Source organism: Coregonus clupeaformis, chromosome 12, assembly GCF_020615455.1.
Source record: "Coregonus clupeaformis isolate EN_2021a chromosome 12, ASM2061545v1, whole genome shotgun sequence".
In the NCBI taxonomy this organism is placed as follows: Eukaryota; Metazoa; Chordata; class Actinopteri; order Salmoniformes; family Salmonidae; genus Coregonus; species Coregonus clupeaformis.
This window is the reverse complement of record NC_059203.1, coordinates 24,085,440-24,091,523: the sequence shown is the minus strand read 5'-3', so window position 1 is coordinate 24,091,523 and position 6,084 is coordinate 24,085,440. Positions and strand designations below refer to the sequence as shown.

The 6,084-nt window shown below is 45.9% G+C and overlaps 1 long non-coding RNA gene across 1 annotated transcript; it reads right to left on the bottom strand.

The window, feature by feature from the left end:
- Nucleotides 1-1,495: 1,495 nt before the first annotated feature.
- LOC123492084 lies at nt 1,496-5,777 on the bottom strand. The gene is made up of 4 exons (XR_006661619.1): nt 5,621-5,777; nt 4,633-4,700; nt 4,271-4,438; nt 1,496-3,773 (listed from the first exon to the last, which is right to left on the bottom strand). It is a non-coding gene; the product is annotated as an uncharacterized LOC123492084 (long non-coding RNA).
- Between the last annotated feature and the right edge of the window lie 307 nt (nt 5,778-6,084).

Here is a 6,084-nt window from a genome sequence, read left to right as displayed (position 1 = left end):
AAGGCCTTTTACTCCCTTGATCGCTATTGGTGAAGTCTGTTGTCTTTAACTCCTGGGTCATGTTCATTAGGCACCAAACAGAAGAAAAATCTACAGAAACAGGGAAGGACTACCTGGACTTGTCCAATAACAAACGCTCATTCTCATTTTGCATTGCAAAGTGTTTTAAAACGTTGCATGCCCTAATGAACACAACCCTGGTGTATGTTAACTGATGACTGCACATCAAGATCTCTGCACAGAGGACAGGAATCTCCGCAGACTATCACTCTCAGTTGGCACATTACGTAAAAATCTGCATGCATGGGCATAAATGAAGGGTTCCACGTTTTCTACCATGTTCTATATACCAAGTGCTGTATAGTCACTTCTCATGGTAGGATAACCCATACTTCAACTATTCAGTAGTAAAGGACCTGAAAATGGGGGATTCTGAATCCGTTCCCCTTGATGGCTACGTTCAAAATATACAGGTTAAGACAAGAGGATTCTAATATCCCATAACTCTTTGCACCAATATTCAACAAGGGATCAGCTTCCGCATTCGGAATGACTGAGAGTTAAAGGTAGCAGCAGCAGTTCGCCATCAAAGTGAAAAAGTAACACAACAGTAGTGAATTTCAGCTAACTACTCATTGAACACATAGCATAACTGCTTTACTGTCATTCTATTCATTTAGACGTTTTTAAAATAATCTGGACACTTTATTACTGGACTTCCTGACCGCTGGTCACGTTTCAATGCTAATCCTGTAGAATCCAGCAACGGCGCTGGTCCCATTATTTTTTTTGTTTGTGAATGCTTCCGCATGGAATTATTACACTGTCTTAACCTTCCCATCTTCAACCAAGCCTGATGGTAAAGTGAGAGGTTTTTAACTCCTTTTCTGCATTACCTTCTCTTTTTCATTAATACCAATATCTGGTATTAAACACAAACACAACATCCACACAACGTCTTTTTTTCAATTTGATTTCATCGGAACTTGTAATTCTTGGTCAATGAGAGGATGAGTTGTGAGATTCATGTCCTGTCTGTATTCTGTGTTGAAGCTGACAGACAAATGGACACAGAGTTGACGGTTGTAAGTGGATCACGTTTTGTTTGGTACCCGTTGGAGAATGGGGCACCTTTCTACAACAGTCACGATATCAGCCACAAGGAGACACACACACACACACACACACACACACACACACACACACACACACACACACACACACACACACACACACACACACCATGGAGGATGGAGGCTGGAGGGGGAGTGGTGGTAGTGGTGGAGGGGGAGTGGTGGTAGTGGTGGAGGGGGAGTGGTGGTAGTGGTGGAGGGGGAGTGGTAGTAGTGGTGGAGGGAGTGGTAGTGAGGTGGTAGTGGTGGAGGGGGAGTGGTGGTAGTGGTGGAGTTGTGGTGGGTGGTAGTGGTGGAGGGGGAGTGGTAGTGGTGGTGGGGGGAGTGGTAGTAGTGGTGGAGGGGGAGTGGTAGTGGTGGAGGGGGAGTGGTGGTAGTGGTGGAGGGGGAGTGGTAGTGGTGGAGGGGGAGTGGTGGTAGTGGTGGAGGGGGAGTGTTTTGCCAATGGAAGGGTTTTTGTTGTTCTCTACACACTCAACTGTCACGTATGTCACCACATCTGGATACACCGGGACAATGACATTGACGACGACAACAAACAAACACACAACACAGAGACTGTCTGGATAATGCATCTGCAACCACGGAGTCACTCCAAACCTCCACTTTAACGATGGTAGTGATAGTCCTCACTCCCAAGTGCAAGTTTCAGAAATAATCTCATTGATACTATAGTGAGTGTGTGTGTCTCAAAAAATATTTATCACACTGCAACAGGAATGTAACAGCTCTTCTAAATGAGAATGGAATGGTTTTCTTTCCTTTGGACTGTGTCTCAAGGTTCCTTAGGCCAGACTTTCCTTTGTGAGAGCCAGTCTGTTTTCATACAGGGAATGTTACTTGCTGCTAAGTTTTTCTTGGAATGTACAAAACAGCGGAAAGTCACAAATGTTACTCCACACAATTAATGTTTTTTTATCCTCAGGCCAGTTTGAAAAATACAAAACCATGTATTTTTATCCTCAATATTATTTTCTGACACAGTATTCTGACCACATATAGACTATAGATCTCTCTCTATATATATCTATAATATGTATACAATATGAACGAGTCACTAGGTTTGGGTTTGGGTTAGCACAGACTGACTGCTGAAAGAGAAGAAGAAAGGAGGAGACGAGAGGATGAAGAAGAGGAGGGAGGAGGGAGAGAGGACTATAAAGGTATGGCAGGAAATCTCATACACCTGGGTGCCCATGGATGGCATTAAATGTATATATTCCTGTCCCATTCTCTCAGAGTCTCTCCAGCTGATCCTACATACAATACAGTCTTCTACAGTTCATAAGCAAGCCAGGTTTTGGGATCAACATCCCTATTTAGTGACATGGTTGCACAATGTCCAATGGCCATGTCCCTTGGCTGTGTCTCTGGTAGAACATCATGTTGTGAGCACCAGTGATCTAAAAGCACCATTAGAAGTATCCCTGAAACAGGGGAGGAGGAGGTGCATAGGTGCATATAACGTTGAGAAACACACCATCATGTAATCTGATTGGTGTATGTTCTGAAAATACCATTCTGATTGGTACTGGTACTGGTTTAAGACATCTAAATGCTTTTTGATTGGTGCCCTTGACTCATGACTGGATAAAAGCTGCATTATTAGTTCTGACGTCTGCATAGATTGGAGTTCTGACTGTGTCTGGTTATCAACCGAGGTAACAGGATAGATACACAGTTGGCAGCCCTAAGCCCAAAGGCCCTGCAAACCCCTACTACAGGGCCCTACCCATAAGGCCATGCCAGACTGCACATTAACAGCACAAGTAAACTTTCAGTACTAGAGGCAAGGCCAGTGGCTGCCCATTGGTCCGATAAGAGCTTTAGTGGCTGCCCATTGGTCCGATAAGAGCTTTAGTGGCTGCCTATTGGTCAGATAAGAGCTGTAGTGGCTGCCTATTGGTCTGATAAGAGCTGTAGTGGCTGCCTATTGGTCTGATAAGAGCTGTAGTGGCTGCCTATTGGTTCCTCTTCCTTGTTCTGATGCACTTAACACAAAGCAATCATAGCCATAGTCAAGTACTGCAGATGAAACACACTCAACAAAAGGTAATTAGAAGATAAAAACAAGTAGCACAACAATTTAAAAGTTAACTGAAGCTGTAACTGTATGACACTTCCTAAAATATGTGGGAAGAGAGCAGGCTATTTCTGAAAAAGAGAAAACAACAAAAAACAACATATGAGTAAACGAAGTGCTGTGAATACTGTCAGTAGGGAGGAGACTGACAGGCAGGTGAGCCAATCAGAGCCAGCCTGGGATGAATAGGGCGGGGCAAATCAGGTAAACAGGGCAGCTCAGGTAAGCAAGGTGGAGTCAGGAGAGTGAACCAATTAGATGCAGGTTGGTGAGATTGGGGACGGACGGACAGGGGAGCTGTGCAGCTTCACAACTGGGCCAGAGCGGCTGTGTGAGTTTGGTTGTGTGAGCAGGACCACGGAGCTGAGACCAGACAGCTCATCTGTCTGTCTGTGTCTGTCTGAGGGGGACCCAGTCTGTCCAACCCAGTCTAACTTCACAGACAGCACCTCTGTGTCTGTGTAGGGCCACTCATCCTCCACAGAGTCACTCTCAAAGAGATGACCAGTTTCTCTAATGTCTGTAGAGTGCTCTTCACATGATGGCTCCTCAGTCATCTGTAAAAATACACACAATGGTGCAATTAGCACTACAGTCGTTCCTGTCCTTTTACAGTGATTGTTGAATGAACACTAAACAGTTACTAAACAGTAACTCACAGTGCTTTATCCTATATCTACAACATTTTACATTTTAGTCATTTAGCAGACGTTCTTATCCAGAGCGACTTACAGTTAGTGAGTGCATACATTTTCATACTGGCCCCCCGTGGGAAACGAACCCACAACCCTGACGTTGCAAGTGCCATGCTCTACCAACTGAGCAACAGGGGACTACAAACCTTCTGTAAGGGGACTAGGATTGCAAAATTCAGGTAACTTTCCCAGGTTTTCCTGATATCCCACTTGAAAGATTCCTGGAATTAGGAGGGAATAATCAGGAAATCCAGGAATCTTCCAACCGCGATTTCTGGAAAACCAAGGAATTTTCGGAAAGTTACACCTAAAGGGGACTCTCCAAATCAAGTGTTACTGAATCTAGAAATACATTTTACCTGCTCAACTATCAGTGTCTTCGTCTGGCCCTCCCACCTGCTTCATCATCCTCAGTAAAAAATAAAGGCCCCATTTTGAAGTGTGGATTGTGTGGCGGTAACAAATGTTTGGTCAATGTGTTTCAGCATCATGGCATGGCTGTGCTCTTCCAATAGTGACTGAATCATCTAGGACCCAGAGAGAGAGAGAGAGAGAGAGAGAGAGACACAGACACAGACAGAGAGAGAGATACTCATCAGTTAGCTAAACAAATAAAACCACAGCACACTCCTAACACAGAGATATAGAACAGAAGAACCGAAGAGAAAACAGGAAGTGAAAGCGAAAAGGTAGGAAAAATCTGTGTTTCTAAACATCTCACCCCTCAGAACGTCAGAGCTTTGGTTGTCATCATGGACACGATTATGCCCAAATGCCCTCCTCGTCATCCTATTGGTGACAGTGTTATAGGCCGGCAGAAAAGCAGGAAGTGAAGAGAGTAGAAAGGGTTAACAGGAGTTAGTATAGGTCAAAGGTTATTATCTGAAAGCATGTCATGAGTAGGTAAATATGCAGTAGAGAAATGATTGAAAGCAGTAGATTAAGAGTCATGATAATGTTACACTGTATATAGGATTATTATAGAGGATAGCAAAGGCATCAAGGCATCGTAAATCTGGTTTTTGCTTTTCAATCCAATCTGCATTGCACAAGTTAATTAAAGGCCCACTCTATACTATTTACAGACAGTATTGGTTGAATGGGTTAACAGTGGTCAGCTTGATCCAGGCATGACTGTTGAGCAAAGCTGAGAATAAACATTGGGTCTATTTTGACCTCCCACCAGGAAGGCACTGCAGTAGAGTTCTCACAGGGCTCTGGTCAAAAGCAGTGCAGTACAGGGAATAGGGTGCCATTTGAGACGCAGCCTTAGAGTTCATCTAAACATAGATTTAGACGCACGATGCACACTCTGGCCATTAGACCACCACACCACAAGGAGGACAGGATACAGAGGGACAGCCTGCTTTTTGTCTAATATTGTCCGCAAAAACATCTGTTATTGCAAAAACATAATGGACCTAAATATTTGCCATAATGTCAACCATTTAAAGGGTTCTCTTTAGAGTTGGCAATGGCAATGCAATACATTCTGAGTAAATAAGAGAATATGGCTTTGAATAAGTAGAGTACGTGCACCACTTTAGTAGCTACAAAGAGTAAAAGCCTTACAATCAGAGTTCTGGGCCCGTAGTCATAAAACGTCTCAGTTTTGCATAATTATGATGACCCTAGATCAGCACTGCTACTCTGAGATGCTTTATGAATCAAGCCCCTGATTGTAAACACAAGAAAGGGAGACAAGTGACCTGGTCGTGGGAGGGGCGGTGGCCGGCATGGGGGGGTCCTCTGGCAGGCCCTGGTCCTCCACGGTGGTGTGGGGGTGGGTGGCGGGGGTGCCCGCCTTGCTGTTGCGGGGCATGGGGAGAGTGATGGGGGTGCTGCTGGGGGTGCTGGGGGTGTGGGTGCTGGGGGTGGGGGGCTTGCTGCGGGGAGCCGTGAGGGTGCTGCTGTGGGTGCTGTTGGGGGTGGGGGTGCTGCTGCTGTGGCGGAGGCCCGTGGGGATGCTGTCCTGGGTGGGGGTGTTGTTGTTGTGGGTGTGGGTGCTGTGCTTGCAGCGGGTGCTGAGGCCGTGGTTGGTGTTGGTGCTGGGGTGGGGGCTGTTGGGGGTGCCCCTGCAGGTGCTGTTGGGGGTGCCCCTGCGGGTGCTGTTGGGGGTGAGGGGGGTACTGCTGTTGAGGCTGCTGGGGGTGAGGGTGTTGTTGGGGTGGGG